The sequence below is a fragment of the Parus major genome, chromosome 3, assembly GCF_001522545.3.
Source record: "Parus major isolate Abel chromosome 3, Parus_major1.1, whole genome shotgun sequence".
NCBI classification, from domain to species: domain Eukaryota; kingdom Metazoa; phylum Chordata; class Aves; order Passeriformes; family Paridae; genus Parus; species Parus major.
Genome location: NC_031770.1, coordinates 52,727,770 through 52,746,432, shown reverse-complemented (window position 1 = coordinate 52,746,432; position 18,663 = coordinate 52,727,770). Strand labels below are relative to the sequence as shown.

The following is an 18,663-nucleotide window of genomic DNA, read 5'->3' as shown; positions in this document are numbered from 1 at the left end:
AGGGTAGGAAAATCAGCTCTCATTATATTTGGAATATTGTACGTTAATTTAATGTTTGTATCCGTAACTAAAAGTTCACTATTTTGCTAGTATCTAGCAAAGACCTAGGTTTTGCTTGAGCAGCAAAAATAGAGCTTGAATGACAGACTTGCTGCTGCTTGTAAAAGCACCAAATTTTATCTTGAAGGGCTTCCACTGCTCACTTTTTGCTTTCAGTTTGAGTTGAAAGTATTTGTGTACTGGAAGAAGAGCACGGTAGTATGATTACATAAAAGACACTTGAACTTCATTTATTACTTGCTACTTATTTATACTTAGATCTAAGTAAGATTGCAAGTTCACTTGTTAGCATTTTGTGTTGTAAACTTGCTCTTGTGTGGTTATTGTCACTTGAACATGCTCATAAATTCTTCTTTTGTAAAACATGCAGAAGCTGAAGAGTGGTATTTGACAGAAAGATAAGAAAGCTCTCTAAAGCAAAGTAAGAGTATTTGAATACATCAAACAAAATGTTATGTGGGAAGAGAGGGATGAAAACTGAAAATGCAGCTTCCTAGTGAAATAAAGCAATAACATCTCATTTTTATTGAAGATTATACTATTGGGCATTTTTGTTTTTTTGTTCCAAGCCTCAGATTTTGTAAAAAATCTGTTTATTAATGGCCTTCAAATAAAGCTCTGTAAAAGGCAAGTTAAGTCTAAATGGTGTCACATATTTAGATAGTTTTATAAATTGTGGGATAAGCTAATTCTGGAGAGGGGGTTATTTTAGCATGGGAGTTGGCAGCACAATGAATATGACCCTGGTTGACCAGTATTGATAATGGTTGTAATGCTTGGTTCACTTGTGACCAATGCCTGAGTCCCTCTTCCTTCTCTCTGGTACAACAACTAGCCCAGGAAGAATAATTGTCCAGTGCAGTAAAGGAGGAAATAACCACCAATCACTAGAGAGAATGGATGTGTCCTCAAGAAAGGAAATAGAGATTGCTGTTGAAAGAAAATAGAGAATGCTTTAGGAAATTCTCCCATTTTACCTGAGACAGACTGAGTGGATTTAACTCAGTAGCTAAACTGCCTGTGTTTCACAAAAAAGTAATAGTGGTTTTGTTTATTTGCTTAATGTACTTCTAATGGTAATTGGGGGATTTTGGGGGGGGTTGTTTTTGATTTTTGGTTTTTATTACCTAGTGGTGAGAACTAGACAGCTGTCTGATGCACTGTACTAAACCTCCTCCAAGTGCTGTTGTACATTAAAAAATCCTATTTTACAGTCTTTCCAGGTTTGTAGGGTGCATTCAAAAGCATATCCTCTGATTCCCACTCTGCAGGGCCAACTTGTGTGCGAGAACAATCCAGAGAACATGTATTTTATGTATTAACAAGATTGTTTACTGTGAGCTGAAGTAAACAAGATTGTTTACTGGGCATTGAAGATAATAGTATTTCATGGTGTCATTAAAATTACTTAAATTTAACCTTTCTTAGTTGGCATCTTCACCGTAAAAGTTCAGTCAATTCCTAGGTTGAGCTTACAAATGTCGGGCACTAAAAATCAGATATGTAAACGTGTATACATAATTTGTATATCTGTATCTATATATCTCAACCACTCTTTAACCATATAAACCAAGACAATCTGAGTCTTAAAATCAAACAGTAAGCCATTGAAGAAAACACTAAGCTTTCATAATAATTTTTTTCTGCAGTTCCAAACTACATATAAATTTCCACACTGATTCCTTGATTATCCCACAAATGATCCCACTGAAACTGGTGGTTAATGTGAAATGAATCCATTACTCAATATGTTAGAACTGGGTATTTGTTTTGTAATTCAGACTGTGGCAAGGCCTATAAGTACTGTACGAAATCAAGGATTCAAAATAAGCTGAAGTTCACAGTGGTGGAAGAACAATTTCTTCCTAAACCATTATGTTTGGATTCATGACTTAGCAGTTAATCAGATATGTAAACAATAGGATATATGATATAAATTTGATATCGACTTGGGTTTTTGTTTGGGGATTTTTTTTCCTAAATGTGGAATATAAGTAATATTTTACTCATCTTTGTTTCATATAAAAAGATTTTCAGGACTGAAGAGCTGACAGTTTGAAGGCAGACCAGTAAGGGGAGCTCTTGCCAATATTTTAAGCTGCTTTAAAAAAAAATTGTTGCAGCCTGGGCAGTGGTGGGCCAGAGGCTTACTGTGCTTTGGAACATCAGATATGCTTTCAACTAGAGATGAGCATTCAGCTTCAAAGGGCCCTTCCAAAAAGATATTTGCCATTGGAGATTTTGGAATATTTTTAGCTCAGAAATTTCTTGGCTGTTTAGGTATCCAGTGTTTTCTCTCTAAGCGTAGGTACGCAGCTGTGTTACATTAAAATGGTGGGTCTGAAATGTGGTCTTCCACCTGTGGTAGGTAAGGTAGATCTTACAAAAGTAGGTCTGTGTAACTCCACACCATACACCTGCTTTAGAAGTTGCTCCATATTAAGTTACATAATTTTTAGTGAGGGTAAATCAAAAGAAGTCATTGTTGCTAAGAAATAAGATTTATGATTTTTTCCTCATAATACAAAATGCATTTGATTGTAGGGTACCTGTTCCTCAAATTACATGCATCATACTGTGTGGAAGATCATACAACTTTCAATCTTACTGTATTTCAGTCTGCACTGGGGATTTCTGCATCTCTATCCCTACAGTGTTGCTCATAGTTCATGGAAGTGACACATACAGAAAGTTTTTCCCTCATTGGCCCTCATATGAGTAGCTTTATTCATTTTACACCTATGTAATGGTAAAATTCAGTATGTTCCCTAACCAAACAAAAAACTACAACACCTCCCAATTAAGTTTAGTATGAGAGGCAAACTCCCCTAGGACTTTGAATATTAGGGATTGTATTTTTCATATATACTGAAAAAGTAATTTTCTCACTTCTGATCCCTTCACACTAGAAAGAACATTAAGACAGGAAACAGACTATAAAATTGCTGCCCAGTGAAAAAAAATTTAAAGTGAAAATTTTATAACATACTGCTAGCTTTTAGCTTTTTGTGCTTGAGCAATTCTAGGTGTTAGTAACAAGAAATGTAGGGTTTCTGGAAGAAGTCTTAAGACTCATAATACCCATGCAATAATCTGCTTGAACACACCGAAGAAAACCCATCCAACACCAACACTGACAGATAATTGATTAGCCACATAACTAGCCCCTCAGGAAAGTAATAGTGGAAGGAGCAAAATTTCTGGATGACTACAGATTGAAGGAGTTGGCTGTCAGAGCTGTACAGCTGTTCATTTTTCTATTACAGAAAAGATGGACCCAGCTGTAAATCGCAGGGTGTGCAGAGCAATGGGTACCCCTGCAGCTGTGAAGATCTCACTTGCAGATGAGATAGTATTGCATGTTTCTGCAGTGTTGGCATAGCTCATACACTGTCAACAGAGAGAGGTACGGACACCGAGAAAATCATCTCTCACCATTTCGTGTGTATCAAAGCTAGAGGAGTGAGATGGGAGGGCAAAAGAGAAAAAAGGCAGGAAAGAGGGAGACGAGTATTTTAGGCTTGTAACTATTATTTCCTCTTAATTCTGAAATTGAACAAGATCAGAAGGAACATAAGGATCAAAAATATTTACTTGCAATTAACTATATCTTAATTGATTTACAAAAAGTTTTGTGCTTATCCATCCAGAGACCAAGCTTTCTTAATATTACACCCACTATTCCACTTTGCTCTGTCCTGAATGGGACCACTTTTCTCTGTGGAATGATAGTGTAGTTTTACTTCCTTTTAATCTTTTTGTTCTCCTACACTGGCAACTTTACATGCTTTGCATGTGTATCATATGGATATCATTAGATTTACAGGCTGCAGTAACTAGAGTTTCATCAGCAGTGAGTAACCCTGGAATGATGACCTTCCATATCATCAACCAGCTTGAAAGTAAAATATGAAAGAAAAATTTCTCTTCAGCTGTAAAATGAAGCATGCTATATTTGTTTTTACTTTCGGTCTAATCAGAGACTAATTTTATCTTTTAATTTTAGGAAAGTTATAAAATCAGTGTAAAACTGAAGAAAAAAGAAGCCTGATTTCTTAATGAATATTTGAAATAATTACTGTTAAGCACAACCACATCAAGGCCAATGTAATAAAGGACCATGACAGCTTTCAGTGTTGGTCAGGTTGCCTTTTGGGCAGAGGGAGCTGGAATAGTGTTTGAGAGGGGCCCTAGAGGAGGGATGATGAGTGAGCAAAGTTAAGCATCTGACCAAATCTGTCAGGAGGACTAGGGAACCTGAAGTCTTGGAATCAGTAAATGTTTCCCTTTTTGGCTTTGAGTAGGGTTTTTAAAAGCTATTTCTGCCTGTTTAGCCTGCTGTGTGACAGCAGGAGCCAGAAGGAGCTGTAGGGAGTGGGAAGGAACAATTCTGAGGGTGGATGTGTTTCAGAAGGTGGTTCCTAAAGTAGTTTGCTGCAAGTATGAAAAACTAGACCAAATTGAGACTGTCTTTTCAATGTGCAGTTATTCTAGTTCATTTTTTTTTAATGTACTATAAAACAAAAGAAACTGTGAAGGTCCTATAAAAAGCTTTCATTGTTTGACTTGGTAGCTATGAGAAGCAACCCACTACACCTCTAAATTTGAAACAGTGAAGAAAGATTTCATGTAATGCATTTTTTCATTGTCATCATAGTTACATGAATACCATAACCAAAGCAAGTCATAAAAACAAATAGAGAAGACTGTGAATATAGTCTACCTGGACTTTATTAAAGCCTTTCACACCATTTCCCACTGCATTCTCCTGGAGAAATTGGCTGATCATGGTTTGGCCTAGTGCTGTTTGCTGGGTAAAAAGCTGGCTGGGTGGCAGGGCTCAGAGAGAGGTGGTGAATGGTGCTGCATCCAGCTGGTGGCTGTCACTAGTGGTGTTCCTCTAGGCTGAGTACTGGGGCCAGTGCTGTTTAACAACTTTATCAATGGTCTGGACAAGGGGATTCAGGGCACTTTCAATCAGTTCTGCAGGTGACACCAAGGTAGGTGAGAGTGTTGAGCTGCTGGAGAGCAGGAGGGCTCTGCAGAGGGATCTGGACCGGCTGGATCAATGGGCCAAGGCCAGTGGTTTGGGGTTCAATAAGGCCAAGTGCCGGGTCCTGCCCTTGGGTCACAACAACCCCAGGCAGCGCTTCAGGCTTGGGGAAGAGCAGCTGGGAAGTGGCCTGGCAGAAAAGGACCTGGGGGTGCTGGTCAACAGCAGCTGAACATGAGCCAGCTGTGCCCAGGTGGCCAAGAAGGCCAATGGCATCCTGGCCTGGATCAGCAATAGTGTGGCCAGCAGGAGCAGGACAGGGATTGTGCCCCAAACTTGGCACTGGTGAGGGCACACCTTGAGTCTTGTGATCAGTTCCGGGCCTGTCACTACAATAAAGACATTGAAGCACGGGAGTGAGTCCAAAGAGGGGCAACAGAGCTGGTGTAGGGTTGGAGCACAAGTCTTACAAGGAGTGGCTGTGGGAGCTGGGGGTGTTTAGCCTGGAGAAAAGGAGGCCCAGGGGAGACCTTATCACCCTCTACAACAACCTGAAAGGAGGTTGTGGTGGGGTGGGGATTGGTCTCCTCTCCCAAGTAACCAGTGATAGGAGGAAATGGCCTCCAGTTTTGCCAGGGGAGGTTTAGGCTGGATATTAGGAATAATTTCTTCACCAAAAGCTTGGCCAGGCATTGGAACAGGTTGCCCAGGGAAGTGGTGGAATCACCAGCCCTGGAAATGTTCAAATTGCATGTGGATATGGCACTTAGGGATATGGTCAAATGGTTACCATGGCAGTTCTGGGTTAACAGCTGGACTTGGTGATCTTAGAGGTCCTTAACAACCTTAATAATTCTATGGTTCTATAGCACACTTACTCTGTGGGAGAAAGAGACCTTTCCTTGCCCAACAATATTTCTTAAAATTTAGGGAGGAGAGGGATTTTGCAGTCCTTACACTGAATGGCATTACTCTAAGGTGGGGGTCTCAAGGGAGAACAAACATAGTGCTAATAAGGATAACCAGACCTTTAACATCTAGAATTTATTTTTGTGTCCTTCTAACACTAGGATTAAAAGGATCAGTGAAATCCCTAATTAGGTGTTCATGGAAGTAAGTGTTTCTTAAATAATTTTGTTTGGGCACAAAGCTGCTTTCTATCATTGTATTATATTTTGCTAAAACCATTAAAAATTAAAAAAGTTATCATGTTCTTGCTGTATATTTTTCTACTCTTAAATCTAGGTTGGAATGTGTTTTTTTCCAGTGGAATAAATGGACTTAAATATTTGGTTGTATTCCTTTATAGAACTACCCACAATAATGCAGGCATTATTTTGTAGTTAGGCTGGGTTTGATTTGGTTTGTTTTTTGTTTTTTTTTTTAAGAATTAACATTTGATTTTGCATCAGTCTCTGTATTTGTCATATCTTAAAAAATGGAAGGTGAACTAAAATACTAATTCGGTACTCTGGTGCTAATCTGTGTTTAAGAGCTTGAATATTTTGGTGGCTTTTCTTATTATTTCACATTTTTCAATAATTTTCTCTTTATTTTTGTATTTGAATATTATCTCTATTGAATCTTGGAGGGGGAAAAAAAAGGACTGCTTAAGCTTTGCTGTGCTGTCCTTTTACTAAAACTGCTCATGAGACCACACTTGGAAATAAGAGGTTTTGAAGAAATTATATATGGCATGGGTCTCTGCAGACTTAAGCTGAAAGATATAAATTTATATCTCAGCCATTAAGGCACTTGTCTGAAAAGCCTAGGGACCTTGGAAGTATTTCCACCAGCTGCTATTTGTTTTAATATTCTAATGTGCTCTTTGCTGAGAAAGTTATATTAATTGATCTTTTTTATACTGTAGACATATTCAAAGGACTCACTTTGAACTTGGGTTTCATAATGCTAAACTTCTTGTGAAGTGCATAAAAAGGGAGCCTAGCCTGACGCAGAAAGTGAAATAGGCAAAATTACTCAGTTTCACAGAGTCACACACAGATAGTCATGTCTCTTTCTTCTGGCCCCCCTTTGTACCCATTTCAAGTTTAATTTACCATTCCTAAATGTAATCGATCACTACTGTATGGACCAGCACAATATTTTTCATATTCCAGAACTCTCTTAGAAATTCTGGGAGTACTAGCTTATTTCATGATGTCATCAAATACCTTACAGGTTTTCTCCTGCTGACTGATAGCGAGCAGATTTTTCTCTTCCTTTTCACTTGATGCCTTCAGTTTAAAATTTTCAAGCCCTTCAATTCATGACTTTGTACTATTATATTTAATCCTAGTCTTTTTAGTGGTCTGCTTCTGAGGGTCATCCATTGTTTTCTGGATGATACATCTATTTTGAGTCTGGGTTGTATTGTTGATCCTCATGTTTGTGTGATCAGCAAATTTTATTAGCACACTCATGTTTTTGTTCTAAGGTCGTGTAACAAAAATATTGAAAAGGTCAGTATCATGACTAATTCTTCAGGGACTTTATTTATTGTATCTCCTCAGTCTGTTTTCTTTGGAGTACCATCCACTGCCACACTTAACTAGTTCCAATCCCTTGCCATCTGTACTAATCTTCATCTCTTCAGTTACTATCTTGTGTGGCATAATTTGAAGTACTATGTAAAGTTAAAGAAACCCCCAACAACCCACACATGAATGTATTTCCCCTGTTTAGCACGGTAGTGGTTTAACCCTGGCTGGATGCCAGACACTCACCAAAGCCATTCTATCACACCCTTCCACAACTGGACACAGGAGAGAAAATAGTTCGTGGGCTGAGGTAAGGACAGAGAGAGATTTCTCACCAAATACTGTTAGTCAAAACAGACTTGAATTAGAGATATTAATTGAATTTATTATTAACAAAACCAGAGCAGGATAATGAGAAGTTAAAATAAGACCTTAAAAACAGTTTCCCCCCCACCCGTCCCTCTTTCCCAGCTCTACCTCCTCCCCCTCAGTGGTGCAGGGGGACAGGGAATGGGAGTTCTGGTCAGTTCATCACACACAATATGTTTCTCCCACAGCTCAGGGAGAAGAGTCCTTCCTCTGCTCCAGTGTGGGGTCCCTCCCATGGAGTTCTCCATGAACTTCTCCAGTGTGAGTCCATCCCATGGGCAACAGTCCTCCCCAAGCTGCTGCAATGTGGGTCACTCTTCTATGCGGTGCAGTCCTTCAGGCACAGCCTGCTCCAGTCTAGGCTCCCCACTGCGTTGCAATTCCTACCAGGAATCCTGCTTCAGTGTGGACTCCTCTCTCCAAGAGTCTTTAGGTCTTGTTTTCCCTGTTCAGGACTTGAAGAAGGGGGGAAAAATACATGTGGAAGGTTGGAGCTGCTTCTGCAACAAAAATGAGGCAGGAGGAAGCTGGAGTGAACAGCCAGGCAACTGGAGGGTTTGGTCAGTCCTCATTCACCCTGGCTATTCCCTCAGCTACGGAGGAAATCCTTGCTCTGTTGGGGAATCTGACCAGGTAAGATGACTTGTTTCTCTGATGTGCTTCTCTGTGGTGGAGGAAAATTCAAGGTGAGGTACATCAAAAGGAAATGCCTTTTGGAATCAGCTGAGCATATAAAACAAAATGAGCATATAACAAAAATGAGTTTATATGTGGAAGGAGTGAATAGATTTGCATGTGAAAAAAGTGAGCAAGTTTGCATATGAAACTCTAATGCATTTAAAATGGGACAGTTATTCATGCTGTAAATCCAGACAGAGGTGAAGGAGGAAAGTAGAATAATGGAGGCATCTACAAAAGCAGCTTTTACATTGTAACACAAGACACTTCAGTACCTATTCTAGGTTCTGTAAGGTAGTGTTCTGCAAGGTGAATTGTGTACCTTTTTTTTTTCTTTTTTACTACTTATAAAGAATTTTTTATTTTTTTTTTTAATTTAGGACATTTTCATAATTCTCTGCTTCCATTTATTTCCAGAAGGACTGAAAAACTGGAGTGAAATTTAGTTTTAGACTTCTTGATTCTAGAGCATATGTAGTTGAATTGAGCTTGTTGAACTCAAAGGTATTGTTAAGTTTTATAAGTCAGGCTTGTGTGGATTTAATCACATGCCAACACTAAACACTTTTTTGCTTACCTTCTAATGATTACACCTGAAAGATGCAAGCACTTTTTTATTGTTGTTTGTTTAGAAATATGTAACTGAGTTTGTTATTCCATAGTTATCTGAATTTAGTAGATCTGCATCTTAAATGAAACTGTCTTTAGGATGGGATAAGTTATGAAGAGCTGGATCCCAAATGATAGTTAAAAATAACCCTTGCAAACCGAAAAACCAAACCCCAAAACAACAAACAAAAAAGCTCCAATTTAAACTAACGGATTCAAGAGGATCTTAATAATAATGGTTACATTTGATTTTTCGGGTGCACTTTCCCTTTCCGTTAATCCTATGAAAAACTTCTGGGAAGCGTTTGTATTATTAAATAACCAACCACCTGTGGCTTTCCATTTAATGAGTGTAGAGAGAACTATTGGCTCACCAGTTCTGGGAACACAGTGCCCACGGAAATCACAGTTCTGTTTTCGCAGTGCTAATGTTGCTTGGATTTAGAAGGCAACCCAAAGTCATGTGCCTTGTTTTCTGTCCCAACATACCCGAGTTGTAAAAGTGAGCATGAACAGAATGAGCTTGTGAAAGGTGAGGAAGTCATGAAAGCGGAAATGAAATAGGAAGAAAGTGTCCACAATAAAACACATTTAAGGTAAGAGAGTATGAATATTTTACCTGACAAGAAAAATATCTGAGATGTGCTATAGGGCAGAACAAGGAAGGTGAGTTGAAGATTTTCCTCAAGGTTTTTGAAATTAGAAACAAAAAGGCATTCAAAAAAATTTGCATAGCTGCTTATAGATGAATGGGATTTATCGTCTGCCTTCAGGAAGGGTCATTACTAGTTTTTTTAATGGTGTCTGCCTTTAAAAAGAAAGGAGATATTACAAGTAAGTCATTCTGAAAAAGAGGCCAGCCTTTCGTTCCTTAGAGGGTTGTGAATATGGGATTAATGGATTACAGAAATGGACAGATATTAAAGTAGCTGCTTTCTCTCACATCTGGGTAAAACGGACAAGCATAGGCCTGGTTATGATGGGAAAAGAGCTGAGTTCCTTCTGAAAGAACATGTCTATTTGCCTTTGACCTTAAATTTAAAATATTCCAGTAACAAAAATTAATTTACAAACTTTTCTGTACAATTACTTGACTGATCTTGATTATCCAGTCAAGCTGGCTAAGTAACTAAGCTTTTTTTTAGGCTGGTAATACCAAGAACTGAGCAGAACCAAAGCATTCAAACGAACAAACAAAAAACCAAATGAAACAGAAAAAAGTGGGGTTTTTAGGCTTTGTAATAAAACTAACAATAGTGCAGGAGATGATGATTTTGATAACATAATTTTAGGTTAATGTGTCTATTAATTTGTACTGCTGAAGTTGCATTAAATGTTACAGTTGGATTATTGAATTATTTATACTGTTAGCACTGTAATCTAATGAACTGGTACTTTAGGTCAGACTTCCACTGGAGGAGGAAGGGAGGAGTGGGCTAATGAAAGAAAAGGTTGTCTATTTCCTTTGGGTTTTATATGTTTTGTATATAACTTCAAGAAATATTGTGAAGCGTGAAATAAGTATGCTTTAAAGTGCTTCATTATCCTAGAGAAGTACCTTTAGTCCTCCAGAGGTTCAAAAAAGTACAAAGGAGTTTCACAAACCTGATGCAATGCAGTAGTGGTATTTTCCCAAGTGTGATATCCCATTGCTTTTACAGAGCAAGGGTGTCCCATAGGCAACTTACAATACCATGTTCTATTGCTATAAATAAATAAGAGATTAAATACTACTCTACTATTTATAAATAAATAAGTAGAGATTTTAGCTTCTATTTTCACTATGGAAGATGAGGCTTTGTCTTATTTGTAAGGATGCTCCTGGGTTCCACTCACTCAGACTATGGACTTCATCTGAGATTGCTGTTGCTTCCCTTCTGCACACGGAGGGATGCTGTAGTCCACCCCCAGCATGGAAAAATATCTTGTTGACTCACACATGCAGATGAAAAAGATGGGGAATTGTTCCTCTGTTGCAAGGTTTAAACACCTGAAGTATCTGGTTCTAGTTCCTGGGACTCTTGTGCATCTGTGTAAATTCATTTTTGGAAAACAAATGTGTTATCTTGATAGAGAGAGATGGAACAAACATCTTCCCATGTATTTTCCCTCACTCCTCAACACACAACAGGGTGCAGAATGGATGGGATTCCTGCAAGGTATCAGTCAGTCATGGTCATAGTGTGTAAAGGCTGGTGAAAAACTACCAAACATAGATTTCTCTTGTCATTATGAACCAGCCACAACTTCTAGTGCAGCTCAGAAGGGGCAGCACTGTTGCATATTAGTTCATGTGCCTGGGGTGAAGAGGGCAGGATTACTAAGGCAATTAAAGCTGCAGTGGTGTTTTTCAAACCTCTCTCTAATGTATTTTTTCTTTACTACCTAAATTTAATTATTCTGATGGCCAGTAAACTAGGAATTGAGCTAAGACACAGATAGGTGAAGTCAGACACAAGAACTGAATGAGCAATGGTTTTAACTGTTCTAGCTCATCAAAATTTTCTGCTGAAAGATATGAAATATAAGCCCATCAGTGGTGGTGATGGTTGTCTTGTGAAGATATCCAATGGGCAGTTCAGAAAGAACCTGGTCTTCACAGCTCACCAGTTGGTAACAACTCTGTAGTGCACCCAGAAATGGAGCCTGACACCTTTTTATTGCACTTTAGCTATAGGATCTGTTAAGAGGTGTCCCAGGGTTTAGCTGTGTAGTGTAACTGAAAATCTTCAATAAAAAGCAACTATTTTTCTAAACGAGAATTTTATTAACAGACAAAATGTATACCCAACTCTAACACATTATTTCAGGCTTCAGGCTTCCAGATTTTTGCACACATAGCTGGTCCTCTGCCACAAAGTTTGGCCCCTTCTTGCTATACATTGTAAGATAAAATCCTTATGGAGCTTTGGGCAATGGTGTGAAAAATATTTACCTTTTTATTTTCTGAAATGATCTGTGAGTTTTGATTACTAAAGCCAGCAGGGGATAGGGCCTTTTCACTTCTTACTCCCCGCGTACTATTCCTTGGATGGCTTTTCTAAAGCTGATAATTGCAGTTTGCTCGAGGTTTCCTTAAACTACTGAGTGCTTCACACCTTTTATGTTCAGGCATTTTGTTCCTCCTTTCTGAAGCAAGTGAATGTGCATTGAATGTGATACCAGAATACAGGATCAGTTTGCTTTTACTGAGGCACCCCCAGGTCTTGTAGTGTCGGTATCTCTGGATTGTATCCTGAATTTCCCAGTCGGAAGGATAAAGGCATTCTCTCCCACAGGACACCCCCTTGACCCGTTACTGTAAGCATTATTTTTTGGGTGCAAAGGTTACGCTTAGCATGGAACACTGGTCAGCACAGTTAATTTTCGCTCGCTGTGGCGTTTGGTGCAAGTCAAAAATGCAAGAACACAGCGCTTGTGATTCTTGCAGGGAGGAGTGTGAAGTACACGATGGGGCTCGACGCCCCAGACATTGGCACCAACTTACTTTCCTTCTTTCTCAGCCCTGAGGGCAGGAGGGGTAAGCCTGCTCTCAGAGCTTTGCCGGCACCGTGTCACGCCCGCTATTGTGATTTCTGCTCCAGCGGGCGGGCAGGGCGGTGAGGGGCTGGGGGGGCACCGGGCCGTGCTGGCGGCTGTATCCCCCGTCACACGAGCTGTTCCCGCGCCGCGCTGCGGTGTGCCCCGGCCGAGGCCGTGTCCGGTCCCGCGGGCCGGGTTTGTGGGCCAGCCCCGCTCCCCGGCGGGGCCCATCCCGGCCCATCCCGGCGGGCGGCGGGGGCGGAGCCGGGCCGGGGCAGGGCGGCGGTCACGTGGCGGGGTCACGTGGCGGGGGAGCCGGGCCCAGCCGCCGCCGCCGCCGCTCCGGGAGCGGTGAGAGACGGAGCCGGGAGGGCGGGCAGGGAAGGAAGGAGGGAGGGGAACAGGGAGCGGGAGGGAGGGAGCCCGCGGGCGCGAGTGGCCGCCGCCCGCTCTGCCGCCGCTGCCGCGCCGAGGTGAGTGCGGGAGGTGCGGCGGGATGGGCCGGGCGCTGTGTGGGGCCGCGGGCGGCTCCGGGGCTGTTTTCCTTTTGTTCCGGTGGGCGCCGGCCGCCGGCAGGGCGGTCCCGCTCCCTGGGGGCGGGGGGGTCCCGGTGCGCCGCCGGGACGTGCGCGCCCGCCCTGTGCCGCCAGCCGCGCGTCCTTCCCGCGGCGGTTCCCCCGCTCCCGCCGGGCACCGGCCGGGATGAGCCTCGGGAACGCGGGCGGGAGGCTGCCCGGAGCCCCCGTCCTTCCCTTACACCTGCGGCTCCGGGCCGCGGGGCGGGTGCGGTGCCTGCCCCCCCACCCCCGCCCCCGGAGGTCTGGGAGCAGCCGGGGGGTCCGGGAACCCCGGGTGGCGGCGGGGAGGGAAGCGCTGGCTCCAGCATCACCTGTGACTCTCTGTGCATCGCTAGTAGCGCTACCATTTGTAAATATTTCTGTCTTTTTCTTCTATGTTTTTCCCCTCCCGCGGCGTTCCCCCCGTGCCCCCGCCTTAGCGGGGTGGGGGTGGCCGGGGGCCGCACGGTTCGGAGTCGCGCCCCGCGATGTGCAGAGATCCGCGTCAGGAGCGCAACTCCTTCGCATTCTTTGTGTTGTGTCTCCTCATCGTGCCTTTCAGTAAGCGTCTGTGTGCGAACGTGTTCCAGCACCTTGGCTTCCTAAAAGTGCAGGAATTGTTTACCAGTTCAGTGCTTAAATTTGACTGAGACAGTAGAACAGACAATTAAAACCAGCTGTATGGGGTGAGATCAAAGGTCTGTCTTGTTTGGATTGCTGTTTCTGCAAGTGGCACATAGCAGATGCTTAGGAAACACCGTAACAACAGGGTGAGCGTGCTGTGATTCTTTGGGAAACCAGCCAGGCCTCCAGCAATTTGAGGTTAAGGGATTGCCTGAGTCAAATGTGATGTTCTTGTATTTAAGAGTCCTTTTTCACCCGTGACTTAGATATACGTGTTTTTCAAACGAGAACAAAATGAGGGCGTCTTAATAGAAAATGTTTATCTTTTAAAAAATATAATTGAGCTCATATTATTGTCATAGGTACTTTCATTTTGTCAGGATTAAATTTGCCTGTCCAAGGATTACTGATTCATGAGTAACATCCTGTGTTTTGAATAGGTAAGGGGCATTTGCAGTGGATATTTTCTGTAGCTATGAAAACTGTAAATAAAAAAAAAAAAAAAAGTTTTTTAATGTTTGTTTTTAAAAATAATTTGCAAAATTTAAGTCTTTAAGTAAGTGTTTAATAAAATGAAGTATAGTTAGAGCTGTGTTAAATAGCAAGTGTTATACCATAATACAATATTGACAGCTTTGGAGATGAGCATATGAGCCACTAACATTTAACTGTTTATACTTAAGCTTAAAGACTTAAACTGTCATCTCATTGAATCAAGATTTCTGGTAAAATTATTTTGCGGATACCATCACGGATTTTTCCACAATAGCAAAATCATGGTGACCCTGGGGATGCTAGCTATCAATTTGATCCTGTAATCCTAATTCAAGAAATAACTTCACGCCAGTAGTTCCTAACCTGATTGCTCTTACAAGGATCATTTGCACGAGTGGGCCTCATTTTTCACAGGCAGTGTGAATGTCAGGCAAAGTAGAGCTATTTCAAAAAACTGCATATTCCCCCACGCCCCCAATGGAATTTTGTAAGAAGGTCATTAGCAGTTTCTTGGGGGCTGAAAGGAGGTAGTGGGTTGATAGTGTATATATAGATAGCTATTTATAAGATTAAAAATAGCTTAGAAAACTGACAACTATAACTGTTATGAATGATTTTCATAGAAAGAAATTCTTTTTTGTACATTGCATCACTGTTTTTGACAACAGACTGGATTTCTCACCTAGTCAACAAATGTTTATTGTAAAACCCTTAACACATTTCATTTTTCTATGAAAACCCGACTCCTGTTGAGCTATACCGAGGTAGTGATGGACAGTTTAAAATATTCAGCATTTTTCCTTCAGTAAGGCAATGAATAGATATAAATGGTTCTATTGTGCACTTGCACCAAGAAAGCTGTTGTAGTGCAGCTGATTCATTTTTATCACAAAAAATTGATTGATTCATCTGAACTTTCAAATAAAATCAGTGTTGTTTTTAGCTACCCTTAGTTGTACTTGTTTTATGTAATTATTAAGCATACTTATAATACACAGCTTTTAGCATTGCTTTTCATTAGTAGGTCTCAAAGCACCTTGCAAAAGAGTTCAGTGTAATTATTCTCTTATCTTAGGGTAATTCTTATCATGTTATCTAGCGCTCATAAAGAGATCATTGTCTGCCTGTGATCGCCATAAGAGTCTCTATAAGTAGGTCTAAAAATAAAATCGGACTTTTTGATTTAATTATTTTTTTGCAATAAAGCCCCAACAAACTCACCTTTCTGTTTCTGTTGTAGCATTTTTATTTCATTTAATGATAACTGAGGTAATTTCATACTATGCCTTCCATGCCAGTGTTGGAAGCTAAGCCTATGCCATATGGAGAACAGACTTCTCTTCCTATTGCCAGAAGAAACCTTGCTGAAGGCTTAACTAAATTCATTGATGAGTTAGAAAATGCTTCAGGACAGTTCCTGTTAAGGTGATCCAGGTACTAATGGTGCACGTCTCTAGTTAAGTTACTAGGGAGCTTGACTGCTCAGGGAGTTTGTCCATATGTCTCTTGATATCGATCAAGGTGAAAAAAAGTGTGTGTGAATGAGCGAGTTGCACGGCCAGCATCCTCATATCTTGTGTTTTGCTTCATCTTTGCTATAACAGAGCTGGTGGAAATCACATTTTTGTAATGCATCTGGCAGCAGAACAATTTCTGATGCTAGGGATTTGAAGTACACATCTTTGAGTTGTTTTCCAGCTGTGTCTGTCAGTTGGGATGTGCAGTTGATTATCACTAATAACATTATTAATGCATTTTCATAGTTACTTAGGACTTGAGGTCTTATGCTGGGTTGCTAGTTTGCAAAATAGAAAAAAAAGTTGAGGTTTTTTTAAAATTCAATGTAATGTATTAAACCATTGTCATTTAGAGATAAAATACAAGTTAGGAAGTGTAATTTGATAATGGAAAGATTATAGTTTGAAAAGTATAGTGTACTATATGCTAAATAATATGGGAACTGTATTCCTAGAAAGTTCAATGCTATCAAGAAGTATAAACTTTTATGAATTAGATCTAAGTTATAAACCTTTTATTAAAGAGAACGAAGGCTTAGCTACTGTAATGAAATGTTTGTCAGAAGTTGGGCAGGTGTAGTCAGTGATTTCAGCTGGCTCTCTGTAGTAACAATGCCTTCTTGTTGGCAGACTTGCGTCTAGATTTCCCTTAGATTTGTGTGGTTTCGGATTATTTGGAAAAAGGTCCAAGAGGAAATGTTTTGAGAAGTTCAGTTTCAAGAAACTGCCTGTTGCTGTGCTCATTGTTTTTGTGTGACTCTTGTTTTGATCCATGCTTTTATTATTTGATCCATTGTTTCTCTGTTGCATAGTTTTTAACTAATGTCTTTGTTTACATCATTTTACAGTATTTAAAACTTTAGTTAATCTTTCAAATGGTTCACAATAATGGTTTTCACTTTGTGCTCACACCTGTGAAAGGCCTAGTATTACTCTGCTGTGTGCTATATCCTTGAGAGCTCTGAGATAATAAATCTGGTCTGGAGAACTTCCCACTGGAAAGCTGGGCTGTGTAGTGTGGAGGTCCTTTGTTGCCTTCTGCATAATTTGAGAGCTAACAGACCCACATGGTAGTCATACACCTTCCTGGTGCCCTAAGTTTGAATAGTCTCTAACATCCTTTTCCAGTGCAAAATACTATTTGCAAAACATTCACGTGTAGACTGACTCTCCCATCAGAACAGAAAGATCTAGCATTTCTCAATATTCACATCAATCCATCCTATCAGTTCCTCCTCCTCTTTGTACGTGCCATGGAATAGATTCCTCTCCTTTGAAGACACTCTTTTAATTAAATATTTGTTGAAGCAAATATCTAGCAGCTGAACTGTTTTCTAAATAAAATCCCTGTATATCTCTTGTTTCACTAGTTTGAACATTAAATTTCAAAGGCAGCTAAATCCATGCATTCAGCTGTTTAAAGAGAATTGGTGCAAATATTTTGCCAGTGGTCTCTGGCACCACTTAAGCAGACAAAAGACATGAAAAGGAGCCGTGAACGTTAGACACAATATGCAAGAAAATAATCCTTCTGCACATATAGCAAGAATATGATAGAAGAACAGTGTTTTTGAAGATAAGTAGCAAATAAAGTTATTGGGAAAGGCAAAGGTTGACTGCCTGCTGTGATTGTGATGGATCACAGTCCACAGGAGACTCTTTAGTTGGAGAAAGACCATAACTAACAAAATTCTTAAATGAGGGAGAAAGCACTCTCACTTTTATTCTGTTTTGGATGCAGTATCTAATACAATGGGAACCTTGGTCTTTTGAGCATCCAAGCATTAGTAGCAATGTTATTGCTGTCTCTGCTTTATAAAGACCAGATCTCTATTCTAATGGAATGGTGGGATGACTTTTGTGAAATCCTTTCAGTTGTAAATAACTAAAACATGAAACACAACCCTAGAGGCCTAAGGTAGATTGACTAACACAAATCCTGTCTTGCAGATCATAGAGGGTATGTGTAATAGTTACTGTTCTATAAAAATAGAAAAAACGTTACTCATAAAGCTATTTTAAGTGTTAAGCAAAACTTTTAAGGGGGAGTGAATTCAGCTAAGAGAGGAGGAAGAGTTATATACTTGTGGTGTCTTCCCCAGCTCTCACGAGTCATGTAAGTATATTAAGAACTGTTACTATATAAATATCTTGGCTGCCATACAAGTGCCCTACATAGTGTTTGGAAATGAGGGACTTGAACAGTGTAGGTGTTGAACCAGCTTTAGATATTGTACCTTCTTTTTTTCCCAGGCACAAAAATATGGACCTATGAATGGCATATCAGCTCACACCAGAGGTGTTTCTACATCAGTATCTTGTTTTTAACAGTGAATGATGGCAGATGCCCAGAGCAGAGGATGATAAGGTGTACAAACAGCTGAGTGTCTGAAGGGAAATGTCACTGGGTTCTAGCTGAGTGCAATTTAGAGGTCTGTGGGCAGATGGTATTTAATAATTTGGGTTTTAAGAGTTGTGGGCAATTTATGCCATCTTTTTTTTGAATCCTTGATAGCCTCAGCATCTTCAGCATCCTGTGACACAAGAATGCCAGAAGTTTAACATCTCCATTTTTTAGTTTGTCTGTTGCTGGCTTAAGAGTTACAATCATCCACTCCTTTAATTTGCTTGATGTTCAACCCTGTTATTTTTAATTTGTAAAATTTGATAAGAAACTTCTGTGGATAAGGTTGAGTGCTTGATATGGAACACATACGGAATGTTAGGCCTTGGATGCAAACTCCTGTTTACTGTGAAAT

General features: G+C 40.4%; 1 protein-coding gene across 1 annotated transcript in view; it reads left to right on the top strand.

The window, feature by feature from the left end:
• Positions 1 to 13,835: 13,835 nt before the first annotated feature.
• Positions 13,836 to 18,663, top strand: part of TULP4 (TUB like protein 4) — a 149,143-nt gene continuing 144,315 nt past the window's right edge. Inside the window, exon 1 of the mRNA XM_033512920.1 lies at positions 13,836 to 14,332. The gene's annotated coding sequence lies outside the window, so the exon portion shown is untranslated. The remainder of the gene's footprint in view (positions 14,333 to 18,663) is intronic.